Genomic DNA, 16,576 nt, shown 5'->3' with positions numbered 1-16,576 from the left:
GGCGGAGCTTGCAGTGAGCCGAGATGGCACCACTGCACTCCAGCCTGGGCGACACAGCGAGACTCCGTCTCATAAAAAAAAAAAAAAAAAAAAAAATTTTTTTTTCTTTGTCCAGGGTGGTGGCTTATGCTTGTAATCCTAGCACTTTGGGAGGCTAAGGTGGGCGCATCACTTGAGGTCAGTAGTTCAAAACCAGCCTGGCCAACATAGTGAAACGCCATCTTTACTGAAAATACAAAAAAATTAACTGAGCATGGTGGCGGGTGCCTGTAATCCCATCTTCTCTAGAGGGTGAGGCAGGAGAATCACTTGAACCTGGGAGGTGCAGGTTGCACTGAGCCGAGATCACACCATTGCACTCCAGCCTTGGCGACAGAATGAGACTCCATCTCAAAAAAAAAAATTTTTTTTTCAACGCAAGGTCTCACTTTGTTACCAAGGCTGGAGTACAGTGGTGCAATCATAGCTCACTGCAGCCTCAAACTCCTGGGCTCAAGAGATCTTCCTGCCTTACCCTCTGGAGTAGCTGAGACTACAGGTGTGTGTCCACCATGCTCAGCTCAAAAGCTGACTTTTAAATAAACCTTTTTATTAGTTTTATTGACTTGAAAATATTGCTATAAAATTTTCTGTGGTTTTCAAATCTGTTCCAGTTGTCAGTCGTGTCCCTTTTCACCAAATACCTCTTCAGTACCAGTTTTTTTTTTTCCCCCAAGATGGGGTCTTGCTCTGTCACCTAGACTGGAGTGCAGTGGCGTGATCTCAGCTCACTGCAACCTCTGCCTCCCGGGTTCAAGCAATTCTCCTGCCACAGCCTCCTGAGTAGCTGGGACTACAGGCATGCACCACCACACCCAGCTAATTTTATATATATATATATTTTTTTTTTTATTATGCTTTAAGTTCTAGGGTACATGTGCACAATGTGCAGGTTTGTTACGTATGTGCCATGTTGGTGTGCTGCACCCATTAACTTGTCATTTACATTAGGTATATCCTAATGCTATCCCTTCCCCCAATTTTTTATATTTTTAGTAGAGACGGGGTTTCATCATGTTAGCCAGGATGGTCTTGGTCTCCTGACCTCATGATCTGCCCTCCTCGGCCTCCCAAAGTGCTGGGATTACAGGCATGGGCCACTGCGCCCAACCGTACCTAATTTTTTTTTTTTGAGACAGAGTCTTGCTCTGTCTCCCAGGCTAGAGTGCAGTGTCATGATCTTGGCTGACTGCAACCTCCGCCCCCTGGGTTCAAACAATTCTCCTACTTCAGTCTCCTAAGTAGCTGGGATTACAGGTGTGCACCACCACACCCAGCTAATTTTTGTATTTTTAGTAGGGATGGGAATTCGCCATGTTGGCCAGACTGGTCTTGAACTCCTGACCTCAGGTGATCCGCCCCCCTCGCCCTTCCAAAATGTTGAGATTATAGGCGTGAGTCACCACGCCTGGCCAGTTGTTCATTTTTAAGAGTTAATATCAGCCCATGTGGTGGCTCACACCTGTAATCCTAGCATGTTGAGAGGCTGAGGTGGAGGATTGCTTGAGGCCAGGAGTTTGAGAGCAATCTGACCAACATAGTGAAATCCTGCCTATATTTCTTTTCTTTTTTTTTTTTGAGACCGAGTCTCACTCTCTTGCCCAGGCAGGCATGAGCCACCGCACCTGGCTTATTTCTTTTTTTTTCTTTTCTTTTTTTTTTTTTTTGAGACTGAGTTTCACTCTATCACCCAGGCTGGAGTGCAATGGTGCGATCTCGGCTCACTTGAACCTCTGCCTCCCGGGTTCAAGCGATTCTCCTGCCTCAGCCTCCCAAGTAGCTGGGATTACAGGCATGTGCCACCACGCCCAGCTAACCTGGCTTATTTCTATATATTATTTTTTTCTAAGAATAAACAAATGAACAAAAACAATTACTATCATTGGAATAACATGCAGTTCCTAAAATAAGAAGTATGTAAGATGTGTTTATTGAAATATATATACGGTATACTGGGAAAAAAAACCCACAAAATATTACACAAATACTGGTTACATCTTGCAGTAGCCAGCCTCCAAGATGCTCCCCAATGATGCTCACCTCCTAATATTCATGCCTTTGTGTAGTCCCCTTGTACATTTCATCAGGGTTGGTCTGCATGAGCATTAGAATATAGAAATATGACAGTGTATGACTTCCCAGACTAAGTCATAAAAGACATTACTGTTTCTGCCCTGCTCTTCTTGGATTGACTGCTCTGGAGGAAGCCAGCTACTGTGTTATAAAGATATTCAAGCAGCCCTATGGAGAATCTACACGGGGAGCTACTGAGGCTTCCTGCCCACAGCTGGCATCAACTTGCCAACCACTGAGTGAGCCGTCTTGGAGGTGGGTCTTCCAGGCCTAGTCAAACCTTCAGATTGACTGCAGCCCCAGCCTACGTCTTGACTACAATCTCATGAGAGCCTCAGAGCCAAAACTATCCAATTAAACCACTCTCACATTCCCAAACCACAGAAATGGTGAGATAGGCCGGGCACGGTGGCACACACCTGTAATCCCAGCACTTTGGGAGGCCAAGGCAGGCAGATCTCCTGAGGTCAGGAGTTTGAGCCTGGCCAGCATGACAAAACCCCATCCCTATTAGAAATACAAAAATTAGCTGGTGTGGTGGGGGGCGCCTGTAATCCCAGCTACTTTGGAGGCTATGACAGGAGAATCATTTGAACCCAGAAGGTGGAAGTTGCAGTGAGCCAAGATCACACCACTGCACTCCAACCTGGGCAACAGAGGGAGACTCTGTCTCAAAAAAATAAAAAAGGGATGAGATAATAAATATTTTTATTGCTTAATAAATGTACTTATTTACTTTATTAATTTATTTTTTGAGACAGGGTCTTGCTCTGTCTCCCAGGGTGGAGTGCAGTGGCATGATTCTAGCTCACTGCAGCCTCGAACTCCTGGGCTTAAGTGATCCTTCTGCCTCAACCTCCCAAGTAGCTGGGACTACAAATGTGCACCACCATGCCTGGCTGATGTTTTCATTAAAAAAAATTTTTTTTTTAAATAGAGAAGGTTTTGCTGTGTTGCCCAGGCTGGTCTCAAGCTCCTGGCCTCAAGTGATCCTCCTGCCTTAGCCTCCCAAGTGTTGGGATTTACAGGCATGAGGCACCATGCCCAGTCAATTTCTTTTTTCTTTCTTTTTTTTTTTTTTTTTTTTGATTCTTCAGCTAAGACAGCAGAAGAGGTGATTTATTGTATGGTGGTTACACTCTTCCACAAGTAAACACAGAAATAGTCCAGAATGTCACAGGTCCAGGGCAAAAGACCAACATGGGCAGTTTTGGTTATGAGCAAGGTGGATCTCAGAGGTGATCAGTGATCGGAGGGCGATAAAGTTCTAGATCCATTGAGACAAGCTCTAGACAGTAGCATGCAGTCCCACAACTCGTACCAGCATCCCCAGCATCTGGCGTTCCATGTTTCTGCTCCTGTGGCCTCCACGATGCAACAAGCTAGCGGTTTACTTTTGGACCTCTGCCTCATCTTTCTTCTTTTGCACTTCAGCCTGTCCATTCGCTTCTTCCTCCGCTTGGCTCTCATGGTGTGGAGGTGTCCAAGAAAATGGTGCTAAGGCTGAGAGAAACCCCAGCCCATTTCTATTGTCAGTTTTTATTGAACTCCACCTTGGGCGCTCTTCTAGGTTCTTGGGTTACATCAGTAAACAAAAAGATTTCTGCCCTTGAGGAGCTTGTATTCTATCAGAGGAACACAGACGCTAAATATAATAAGTAGCCTTTCCAGTGTGTTAGAATGTGATAAGTGGTGTGGAAAAAAGAAAAAGTAGATCAGAGTAAGGGGAGTTGAGAAAGCAGGTAGAGGTGGGAGCACGTGAAAGAGAGGTTATAGTATTAAATAGGTCTCAATAAGAAAGTGACATTTAAACAAGTGTTTGAAAGAGTTGCAGGAATTTATCAAGTGGATATATAGGAAAATAATTTCTAGGCAGTGGGGACAGCTTAGAGTGAAGGCCCTGAGGCAGGAGCCTGAGTTACATAAGCACAGAGATCAGTGTTGGGGAAGAGGGTAAGGTGAAAACTATTAATAGATGGGGTCAGAGATGTAGTGGGGTTGGAAGCAGAAGGCTATTGTCAGGGCCTTGTTTCTCTGAAATGGGGAGCCAGTGCTGGATTTTGCATAATACAGAGACATACTCTAATTTATATAAAAGGATGACTTTGGTTGCTTTTAAAGGAAGACTGACTCCAGTGGGGTGAGGATAAAAGCAGAAAGATCTGTTAGGGCAATATTAGCAGATCACATGAAAGATGATAGTGGCTTGGGCGAAGGTGGTAGCAATGGAAGTGGTCAGAAATGGTTGGATTCTGGAAATATATTCAACAGCAGGAAATTAAGATCTTCAAAAGCTTTTGATTAGCTGGGCACAATGGCTCGACCCTGTTATCCCAGCTACTCAGGAGGCTGAGGCTGGAGGATTGCATGAGGCCAGGAGTTCAAGACCAGCCTGGGTAGCATAGTGAGACTCTGTCTCTACATAAATAAATAAATAAGCTCTTGGTTGTATATAGGAAGGTCAGACTGCTGTAAGACTTTCACATCCTGATAGAAGTCTCACTTTCCAGCCTCATCCCAGACCATTCTGTGCTCTACACTCGCCTCCCCACTCCCATATCCATCTTTTCCAAGAGCCCTGTTAGATAATCTTTCTTGGGTGGCCTAGTAGTTAAGACTGTGGCTCTGGAATTAAACCATCTGGGTTTGGTTTCTGGCTCTTTTCACTTAACTACTATGTGATCTTAAGATACTTAGTTTCTCTAAGCTCAGTTTTCTCATTTATAAAATTGGAATCTTAATAATAGTACCCAACTCACAGAGCAGTAATGTGAGATTAGATGAGTTAATCTATGTAAAATACTTAACATCATGCTTGGCATCTACTAAGATCTCCATAAATATTGGTTACTATTTTTTTAAAATCTCAGATTATGTTCCTTTGACCACAATCTTTATCCTCTGTATTAAATGCTAACCCTCTTCTTCTATATCGTCTTACACTAGTCTTCTACTTTTTGTTTCTCAAATTCATGTAAAAAATTCTTGAGGATGGCTTTTAATTATTATTATTATTATTTGAGACATGGTCTCACTCTGTCGCCTAGGCTGGAGTACAGTGGTGCAGTGCAATCACAGTTCACCTCAGTCTCCTCTTCTCAGGCTCAAATGATCCTCATACCTCAGCCTCCCAAATAGCTGCGACTACAGGTGTGTACCACCACACCTGGCTTTTTTTTTTTTTTTTTTTTTTGAGATGAAGTCTTGCTCTCTCACCAGGCTGGAGTGTAGTGGTGCGATCTGGGCTCACTGCAACCTCTGCCTCCCAGCTTCAAGCGATTTTCCTGCCTCAGCTTCCCGAGTAGCTAGGACTACAGGTGCGTGCCACCATGCCCAGCTAATTTTTGTTTTATTTGTTTATTTATTTATTTTGAGACAGAGTCTCGCTCTGAGGCACAGACTGCAGTGTAGTGGCACCATCTCGGCTCACTGCAAACCGCGCTTCCCACGTTCACGCCATTCTCCTGCCTCAGCCTCCCGAGTAGCTGGGACTACAGGCACCTGCCACCACACCTGGCTAATGTTTTGTATTTTTATTAGAGATGGGGTTTCACCGTGTTAGCCAGGATGGTCTTGAGCTCTTGACCTCGTGATCTGCTCGCCTCAGCCTCCCAAAGTGCTGGGATTACAGACATGAGACACTGTGCCCAGCCACACCCTGCTAATTTTTTAATATTTTGTAGAGATAGCATTTCACCATATTGCCCAGGCTGGTCTCAAACTCCTGGGGTCAAGCAATCCTCCCACTTTGGCCTCCCAAAGTGCTAGGATTACAAGCATGAGTCATCATACCTGGCCTCATCATTATTTTTAATTTTCATATGGATAGGGTCTCACTATGTTGTGTAAGCTGGACTTGCATTCCTTGGCTCAAGTGACCCTCCTTCCTCAGCCTCCTGAGTATCTGGGACTGTGGCCACGTGCCACTGCATGTGACTCTTGAGGAAATTTTTAAATGAAATCAAACTATACTTTTCCTATCATCTGTTCATAATCCCTCTGGTCTTCATACATATCTGGTCTCTATTCTTTCTGTAGTTATTTCTGTTCATTTTTCATGATCGCTTCAAATGTCATTTCATTTTTTTTTTTTGAGACGGGGTCTCGCTCTGTTGCCTAGGCTGAGGTGCAGTGGCATGATGTTGGCTCACTGCAGCCTCGCCTCCCAGGTTCGAGCAATTCGCCCACCTCAGCCTCCCGAGTAGCTGGAATTATAGGCATACCACACACCCGGCCAATTTTTGTATTTTTTGTAGAGATGGGGTTTCACCATATTGGCCAGGCTGGTCCCGAATTCCTGACCTCAGGTAATTCCCCCTCTTTGGCCTTCCAAAGTGTTAGGATTACAGGTGTGAGCCACTGTGCCCAGCCATTTCTTTTATATATGTTTATATATATATATATTTTTTAATTAAGACAGGGTTCAGTCTGTCACCCAGGTTGGAGTGCAGTGGTACAATCTCGGCTCACAGCAACCTCCACCTCCCAGGGGCCTCAAGCAATCCTCCCACCTCAGCCTCCCAAATAGCTGGGACTACAGGAGCATTCCACCATGCCTGACTAGTTTTTGTATTTTTGGTGGAGATGAGGTTTCATCATGTTGCCCAGGCTGGTCTTGAACTCCTGAGCTCAAACGATCTGCCTGCCTTGGCCTCCCAAAGTGCTGGGATTACAGGTGTGAGCCACTGTGCCTGGCATCAAATGCCATTTCTTGATATGTTTCCAAATCCTCTAGGGAGTTAGTCCTGTGTTTTCAGTTTATTTACCTTGTTTTTTTTTTTGTTTGTTTGTTTGTTTTTCTTTGAGACAGAGTCTCACTCTGTCGCCCAGGCTGGAGTGCAGTGCCTGGGATTACAGGGGCATGCCAGCACGCCTAGCTAATTTTGTATTTTTAGTAGAGACAGGGTTTCACCATGTTGGTCAGGCTGCTCTGGAACTCCTGACCTCATGATCCGCCCACCTTGGCCTCCCAAAGTGCTGGGATTACAGGTGTGAGCTACCGCTCCTGGCCCTTTACCTTTTTTTTTTTTGAGACGGAGTCTCGCTCTATCGCCCAGGCTAGAGTGCAGTGGCGCGATCTTGTCTCACTGCAACCTCCACCTCCCAGGTTCAAGCAATTCTCCTGCCTTATGCTCCTGAGTAGCTGGGATTATAGGCACGCGCCACCGTACCTGGCTAATTTTTGTATATTTAGTAGAGACAGGGTTTTACCATGTTGGTCAGTCTGGTCTCGAACTCCTGATCTTATGATCCTCCCGCCTCGGCTTCCCAAAGTGCTGGGATTACAGGAGTGAGCCACCATGCCCGGCCTACCTTTTTTTTTTTTTTTTTTTCTGAGACGGAGTTTTGTTCTGTCACCCACACTGGAGTGCAGTTGCGCGATCTTGGCTCACTGCAGACTCCACTTCCCAGGTTCACGCCATTCTCCTGCCTCAGCCTCCCGAGTGGCTGGGACTACAGGCGCCCGCCACCATGCCCGGCTAATTTTTTGTATTTTTAGTAGAGACGGGGTTTTACCATGTTAGCCAGGATGGTCCCGATCTCCTGACCTCGTGATCCGCCCACCTTGGCCTCCCAAAGTGCTGGGATTACAGGCATGAGCCACTGCGCCCGGCCTTTTTTTTTTTTTTTTTTTTTGAGACAGAGTCTTACTCTGTCACCGAGGCTGGAGTGCAATGGTGCGATCTTGGCTCACTGCAACCTCCGCCTCCTGAGTTCAAGCAATTCTCATTCCTCAGTCTCCTGAGTAGCTGAGATTACAGGCCTGTGCCACCAAACCTGGGTAATTTTTGTATTTTTAGTAGATACGGGGTTTCGCCACATTGGCCAGGCTGGTCACAAACTCCTAACTTGAGGTGATCCGCCCACCTCGGCCTCCCAAAGTGCTGGCATTACAGGCGTGAGGTACCACAGTTAGCTTCTTTACCATNTTTTGAGACAGAGTCTTACTCTGTCACCGAGGCTGGAGTGCAATGGTGCGATCTTGGCTCACTGCAACCTCCGCCTCCTGAGTTCAAGCAATTCTCATTCCTCAGTCTCCTGAGTAGCTGAGATTACAGGCCTGTGCCACCAAACCTGGGTAATTTTGTATTTTAGTAGATACGGGGTTTCGCCACATTGGCCAGGCTGGTCACAAACTCCTAACTTGAGGTGATCCGCCCACCTCGGCCTCCCAAAGTGCTGGCATTACAGGCGTGAGGTACCACAGTTAGCTTCTTTACCATTTTTATGCTTAGTTTTAAAAGTTACGGTTATTTTTATATATGTCTGCCACCTCTGCCAGACTCATCATCTTGAATAAAAAGGTCTGTTTTCCTCACCTTGACTTTTCTGGCATCTAGCACTTAGTAGGCATCAGTAAACATTTGTACAATTAAGCAGTTGAGTGGTCCTGACAAGGCTCCTGATTGCAGTCCTTACATGTAACTACCAGATTTGTATTTGGATACTCCCTTGTTCAATATCTTCAGTGGCTTCCTATCACCTGCAGAGTAAAGTCCAAACTCCTTAGCTGAGTATTTGGTGTCCTCTACTATGTGAACTCAACCTGCCTTTTCAACTTTATTTCCTACTATAGTTGGTCAAACTGATCATTCACTGTTCCCCAGGGACCCCCATCCCTTTTCCACATCCATGTCTTGATTCATGGTTTTATTCCTTAAAAGCACTCCTTGCCTGTCCTAATTCATTTCCCTCCTCAGGCCCCTCCTCAGATACCACCTTTTTCACAGAGCCTTCCCTATCATCCCAGCTTTGAAGTTTCAGAGCATAGTAACTGTGCTGCTTGACACATTTTCACTTTATGGAGGTAATTTATGGACATGTATTTTTTCTCCAACTTAGTATAGTTTCTTAGGGTTTCTTTTTTTTTTTTTTTTTTTTGAGACGGAGTCTCGCTCTGTCGCCCAGGCTGGAGTGCAGTGGCCGGATCTCAGCTCACTGCAATCTCCGCCTCGCGGTTTCACGCCATTCTCCTGGCTCAGCCTCCCGAGCAGCTGGGACTACAGTTGCCCGCCACCTCGCCCGGCTAGTTTTTTGTATTTTTAGTAGAGACGGGGTTTCACCGTGTTAGCCAAGATGGTCTCGATCTCCTGACCTTGTGATCCACCCGTCTCGGCCTCCCAAAGTGCTGGGATTACAGGCTTGAGCCACCGCGCCCGGCCTTCTTAGGGTTTCTTAAAGTTTCTTAGATGATTTATCTTTGCATGCTGTACTTGCAAGCAGCAGTAAGAAATTGCTAATTTCTGGAATGGCTGTCACTGTCAGTTACTACGGGGTGAACAAAGGGAACGAACGCAGAAATAAAGACAAAGACAAAAGGATCTGTTTTGAAAGAAGGGGTCAGGGGGCTCCTTGCTTCTACTGAGCAAAGGCAGCCCTGAGCTGCTTCTACAGCCTTTGGTATTTATTAGGTAGAAAGAGCAGGGAGGGAGAGTTAACGGTTGGTCAGCTGCTTGATTTATCACAGGTATACATAATTGCTTTCTTTGTACAACAGGCTTCAGATGTTCCTATAGATAATCACAAAGAACATTGTGCTGGGGATATGACTGCCCTCAGCACCCCTTCTGGCGGCAGACGCAGTTTTTCAGTTTTCCAACATTCTGCTTTCATGAGAACAGTTTTCTGTTTGCTCATATAGCCTCCAGTGGTATACTGAGTTGGTCACAGCCCTCATTCTTTCTGCCTGTAACAAATGGCCAAATGAATGAATTAATATGTGAATAAATAGGCTTCACATGCCCTATCCATGGGCTGGTTTGGAGGGGAACTGGGAGTTGGACATGTGATACATAGGCCGTCATGGGACACTGGGAAAGGGAGTACTCCTTGCCCTATTGCTTCTGCCTGCATATTCCATTAGCCTAATTGTACCAAGTCCATTTGGGATTCAATTACTGGTGTCCAGCATGTTCCAGGCCTAATATTAATACTTGACTTTGGGAATACAAAAGATATCATGCACCCCCCACCTTAGACATCCTTCAGATAGCAAGGTGTGTCAGGGCTGTGGCCCTTTGTATTAGGTATGTAGGTCTTAAGTTATATCCTCAAATGAGGCATATCTCACTCTGCTGCAGCCTGTCTTGAACTTGGCTTATTAGACCTACCTTGGTTTGGCTTGGCTTGGCTTGGCTTACTTACACACTGGGTGGTTTGACTATATTGGTTCCATAGTTCAGCTTACTGATTACATTCTAGTTACATTTTAAACTTGTCTTATGTTTAATTTTTAACTTGTTAAGGCTCGCTTTTCTATGGAGCTCAGATGAATTGTCAGTGGGAGCTTTTACATTTCACTCTTTTTGGACCTTTTGGTGGACCTTTCTAGTCAGCTATCCCATTGTCCACTGTTGTGAGATACTGTGTCATTTTATCCAAGTCAATCAAAATGATATTTGCTTAGGGAGGGAACAGAAAGACATAACTAACAATCACATGTCACTATGGGAAAGGAAAACAAGTCCACTTCTTTTGAAATCTGGTTCTCTGCTTCCAGAGCCCTTTTTTTATTGGCCGTCTTTATTCTGGTACACCTCGATATTCCAGCTATACCAAGCTCTTAATACTTGAAGTTCTCAGAATTCTCCTTGTGTCGTTTTCCCAGGATAATTCCTACCTCTCTTCCCTCAAGAAGCCTCCCAGTCCCATCCCACCTTCACCTTTCCCCTTCCAAGCCGAGTTTCTAATCCCTTATATCGGTTCCTGTAGCACTTTATGTGCATTTCTGTCAGAGAACTTATCACAGTACATTACAGCCATTGGTTTACTTGTCTGGGTTTTGTTTCTTTGTTTGTTTGTTTTTTGAGACAGGTTCTTGCTCTGTAGCCCAGGCTGGAGTGCAGTGATACAATCATGGTTCACACAGCCTTCACCTCCTAGGCTCAAGCGATCCTCCCACCTTAGCCTTCTGAGTAGCTGGGACTACAGGTGCATGCCACCATGCCAAGCTAATTTTTTTATTTTTGTAGAGACAGAGCTTCATTGTGTTGCCTAGGGTGGTCTTGAAATCCTGGCCTCAAGTAATCCTCCTGCCTCGACCTTCCAAAGTGCTGAGATTACAGGCATGAGCCACTGTGCCCAGCCCTGTTTTCTCCAGTAAGCTGAAATTTCTTCTATATCTGAGCCTATATCTGATTCCACTGTGGATATCAAGAACCTAGCAGAGTGGCTGGTATATATTAGATACTCAGTACATGCTTATTAATTAGACAGTTCAATGCCCAGGTATCTAAAGTTGTTTTTTTTTTAAGAGACCAAGTTATGTTCCAACCATGTTTCTAAATTCTGTGTCACGGATGGAAGGCATTGAGAAGTGCTATTAACTTTTCTATTTGGCTAACAAAAACACAGAAATTAGTTCCTGAGCAACTTGCACCCTATAAGCACTAGTCCTACTAGTTGGCAGTTAACTATCATAAAAGTAGATGAACCAATTGTGTACCCAGAGAAAAAGAGAGTAAGGGAGGAGAGAAGGATAGAGAAGGGAGTGAGTTAGCAAAATGCCACACTGTTAGTTGCAAACTGGCACAAAGGTGAATGTGGTTCATGAGGCTTGCTTGATTAAGAAGAGCTGAAACAGGAGCAAAGAGCAAAAGACAACCTGCAGCGAAAGCAAGGACTCGGAACAGGCAGACACAGCAGGTAAGCACATGAATGGGGCCCAGGTCCTCTGTGATTGTGGTCTCTCAGGCTTCTGGGGACATGAAAGAAGGGAAGCCAGAGTGTGACGCTCTGGGAAAGCTGAGTGGGGAGGATTCATGTTTACTCCAGGTATAAAGAGACACAAAAGACCATAGAAGGAGATGGAGATAGTGACAAACACTGGCTGGCACCGGAGTCTCAACAAAAAGAATTGGAAACAGGGCTTTGTTGGGGGTGAATAAGAGATAGTGAGCAGGAGAAAATGAGAAGACCAATTCTGAAAGGAGTAGATTTAAATGTACTGATGTATACATACCTCCCTAGTCTATAAAAAGTACGCCTATCTGTACTATTTTGAGTAGCATATAAAACTTGACACATTTGGATAAATGTCACCTTTATATAACAAATGTGGGGAAAACCTTCACTGGAAGCTTGGAATTGTGATTTTTTCAAGGGCTGGGTAATCTCCTTTTGGAAAACAGTCAGTTATTATTATTATTTGAGATAGAGTCTGTCTCTGTCACTCAGGCTGGAGTGCAGTGGCGCATTTACAGGTGTGAGCCACTGTACCCAACCAGCTGTTATATTTTTATTAAATGGATGAGATCTAGTGCCTGAGTTACTGTATTATTGTTTATCCCTTTGGAGTATTCATTCAATATCTACTGTGTGCTCACACCACCATTCCAGCACCAGGAACACATAAAAAACAAAACAGATAAAAATTCCTGCCTATGGGCCAGCCAAGGTGGCTCATGCCTGTAATCCCAGCACTTTGGGAGGCTGAGGTGGGCGGATCACTTGAGACCAGAAGTTTGAGACCAGCCTGGCCAACATGGCAAAACCTGTCTCTGTTAAAAATACAAAATTAGCCAGGCGTGGTGGCACATGCTTGTAATCCCAGCTACTTGGGAGGCTGAGGCATGAGAATCGCTTGAACCCAGGAAGCGGAGGTTGCAGTGAGGTGCACTGCACTCCAGCCTGGGTGATAGAGCAAGACTCTGTATCAAAAAAAAAAAAAAAAAAAATTCTGCCTACCTATGTATAGTTCACATAGTGGGTAAAGGTAGCAGGAAACAGGAATTATGAAAATAAACAAAAGTGAATTATATAATGTGTTAGATGATAAAAAGTCCTGTGGAGAAAAATAAACAGAAAAGGAAGGTAGGAAAACATGCATGTGGTCAGATGGGTTATAATTTTAAATAAGGTGGACAAGGAAGGTCTCACTGAGAAGCTGACATATTTGAGCAAAGATTTTAATATAGTGAATGAGCAAGCTGTACAGACTGGGGTTCTGTAAAATAGAATGTCATTCTATAAATGTAAGCCTTTTTTTTTTTTTTTTTTGAGATGGAGTCTTGCTCTGTCGCCCAGGCTGGAGTGCTGGCACAATCTTAGCTCATTGCAACCTCTGCCTCCCAGGTTCAAGCGATTCTCCTGACTCAGCCTCCCAAGTAGTTGGGATTACAGGTGCCTGCCACTGCACCTGCCTAATTTTTGTATTTTTAGTAGAGATGGGTTGTCACCATGTTGGCCAGTCTGGTTTCGAACTCCTGACCTCAAGTAATACACCCACCTCGGCCTCCCAAAGTGCTGGGATTACAGGCGTGAGCCACTGCGCCTGGCACATTATTTTAAAATGGCTTACATTGCCGGGTGCGGTGGCTCGTGCCTGTTTTCCCAGCACTTTGGGAGGCCGAGGCGAGTGGATCGCCTGAGGTCAGGAGATTGAGACTAGCCTGGCCAACGTGGTGAAACCCCGTCTCTACTAAAAATACAAAAAATTAGCCGGGTGTGTTGATGTGCGCCTGTAATCCCAGCTACTAGGGAAGCTGAGGCAAGAGAATTTCTTGATTCCGGGAGGCAGAGGTTGCAGTGAGCCAACAGTGCACCATTGCACTGCAGCCTGGGCAACAGAGTGAGACTCACCTCAAAATAAATAAATAAATAAATAAATAAATAAATAACATTTGAAAAAATAAAATAATACCTAATGCCATTTAAAAATAACTAATCTTAAAAGTGTGATTGCAAGTGGTGTTAGAATGTAGTTACTGAGAGCAGAAAGGGGCATTGTATTTGTTCATCCTTTGCTTTCTCTCAAATCTATCGTTTGATTTTACACTGAACAACTGGTATGACTCTGCAGGGTTTTTTGTTTGTTTGTTCTTTGTTTTCTTGTGAAAACAGATACTTAGGATGCTTTTTTTCGCCTTTGAAATCTCTGGAAGAAAAACAAATATTTACTTAATAGAAATAGAACCTGGAGAGGTTTTCAAAACTACAGTGATATATTAATACAAAATATGGGTGACCCCTGAAGAAACTGCAGGCACAGAGAGGAAGGAAAGCTGCTGCCTAGAATGCCATTAATTCACTTTCTGAGGGAGAAGAGGGACCAAGAGTTGGACAAAGCAAGGATCTGTTAACACTCAGAGACTCTGAAGAGTTGTTTCTGTTTTGAGTTATTTAGTTTGATCTATATGTCTAGCTCATTTGCTGTAAAAGAATCAGCCAGAGTGTGAACCTGGCCAGACAGCTGTCCTGTATCAGTGGTTTATTTCCTGGGATGACGTTTCCTTTGTTTGGGATTGTAAAAGGTCAAACAATTTTGTTTGTTCCTCTCCTAACCAACAGCTCTTATTCTTAACTACAGGATAGAAGTTCAACCTTGAATAGCGTTCAAACGGATGGTTCCAACTCTGCTTTTGTAGTACCTAAGATCAACTCTAGTTATTTTGAATATTTTATTTATTTATTTATTGGGACAGAGTCTCACTCTGTACCTAGGCTGGAGTGCAGTAGCGCAATCACAGCTCACTAAACCTTACCTTCCCGGGAGGCAGAGATCCTCTCACCTCCAGCTTCCCAAGTAGCTAGGACCACAGGTGCATGTCACCATGCCCAGCTAATTTTTGTACTTTTGGTAGAGATGGGGTTTCGTCATGTTGCCCAAGCTGGTCTTGAACTCCTGAGCTCAAACAATCCACCCACCTTGGCCTGTCGAAGTGCTGGGATTATAGGCATGAGCCACTTTGCCCAGCCTAAATATTTTAAAATTCCAAATATACTTAACTTTATTTTATTTATTTATTTTGAGATAGAATCTCACTCTGTCTCTCAGACTAGAGTGCAGTGGCGCAGTCTCAGCTCACTGCAACCTCCACCTCCCAGGTTCAAGCGATTCTCGTGCTTCAGCCTCCCAAATAGCTGGTACTACAGGCCTGTACCACCATGCCCGGCTAATTTTTGTATTTTTAGCAGAGACGGCGTTTCGCCGTGTTACCCAGGCTGGTCTTGTACTACTGACTCAAGTGATCCGCCTGCTTTGGCCTCTCAAAGTGCTGAGATTATAGGCGTGAGCTACCACACCCAGCTGCATTTAACTTTAATTTTTTTTTTTTTTTTTTTTGAGACGGGGTCTTTCTCTGTCGCCCAGGCTGGAGTGCAGTGGCCGGATCTCAGCTCACTGCAAGCTCCGCCTCCCGGGTTAACGCCTTTCTCCTGCCTCAGCCTCCCGAGTAGCTGGGAATATAGGCGCCGCCACCTCGCCCGGCTAGTTTTGTGTATTTATTTATTTATTTATTTATTTGTTTATTTATTTATTTTTATTTTGAGACGGAGTCTCGCTCTGTCGCCCAGGCTGGAATGCAGTGGCCGGATCTCAGCTCACTGCAAGCTCCGCCTCCCAGGTTCCCGCCATTCTCCTGCCTCAGCCTCCCGAGTAGCTGGGACTACAGGCGCCCGCCACCTCGCTCGGCTAGTTTTTTGTATTTTTTTAGTAGAGACGGGGTTTCACCATGTTAGCCAGGATGGTCTCGATCTCCTGACCTTGTGATCCGCCCATCTCGGCCTCCCAAAATGCTGGGATTACAGGCTTGAGCCACCGCGCCCAGCTTTTTTTTTTTTTTTTTTTTTTTTTTTGAGACAGTCTTGCTCCGTCGCCTAGGCTGGAGTGCAGTGGCACAATCTCCACTCACTGCAGCCTTTGCCTGCCAGGTTCAAGCAATTCTCCTGTCTCAGCCTCCCAAGTAACTGGGGCTACAGGCATGCGCCACCATGCCTAATTCTTTTTGTATTTTAATAGAGACAGGGTTTCACCATGTTAGCCAGGCTGGTCTCAAACTCCAGACCTCAAGTGATCTATTCACCTTGGCCTCCCAAAGTGCTGGGCTTACAGGCGTGAGCTACCACGCGTGGCCTAATTTGCTTTATTTTATGTAATATGTCACCTTGGGGAGGGAGACATTTTGATAAACCCTAGATACTCAATAAAGTTTAGATGATTGGGAATCCTTAATCTGTACTCCAAATATACAAAGTATTTTTTTAGAGCTGAAGGCCCTGGGCAATGGGAACTTTGGAATGAGATCTTGTCACTTAACTAGTAAACTATGACTTGCATAAGAGATCCAGAGATGAAAGCTGGATCAGAAGACCCAAAACTGTTTGGTGCAAAGTACATAAAGTGCAAGTCAGGAGGCCTTGCCTTAGAGGATAGATATAGCATTATTCATTAATACCAGAAGAAAATGGCAGAGAAAAAATATTTTTATATACATACATATATATGAAAATATTAAAAATATGTGTATATATACTTTTTTTTTTTTTTTGAGATGGAGTTTTGCTCTTGTTACCCAGGCTGGAGTACAATGGTGCTATCTCAGCTCACCGCAACTTCCGCCTCCCGGGTTCAAGCAATTATCCTGCCTCAGGCTCCCAAGTGGCTGGGATTACAGGCTATTTAAAAAATATTTTAAAAATAAACATAAAATTAAAATACCTAGAATATATTTTATATGTAAATGTA

General features: G+C 44.5%; 1 protein-coding gene across 4 annotated transcripts in view; it reads left to right on the top strand.

The window, feature by feature from the left end:
• ENTPD5 (ectonucleoside triphosphate diphosphohydrolase 5 (inactive)) overlaps positions 1-16,576 on the top strand; it is a 60,162-nt gene that overhangs the window by 12,396 nt on the left and 31,190 nt on the right. Inside the window, exon 1 of one of the 4 annotated variants that reach the window (XM_017880467.1) lies at positions 11,468-11,757. The exons of the other annotated variants lie outside the window; for them this stretch is intronic. The gene's annotated coding sequence lies outside the window, so the exon portion shown is untranslated. Of the gene's footprint in view, positions 1-11,467; positions 11,758-16,576 lie in introns of those variants that run through there. 4 annotated transcript variants of the gene reach the window in all.

Source organism: Rhinopithecus bieti, unplaced genomic scaffold (genome assembly GCF_001698545.2).
Source record: "Rhinopithecus bieti isolate Rb0 unplaced genomic scaffold, ASM169854v2 scaffold_11380, whole genome shotgun sequence".
NCBI classification, from domain to species: Eukaryota; Metazoa; Chordata; class Mammalia; order Primates; family Cercopithecidae; genus Rhinopithecus; species Rhinopithecus bieti.
The sequence above is the reverse complement of the archived record's forward strand: the minus strand, read 5'-3'. Positions and strand labels throughout refer to the sequence as shown.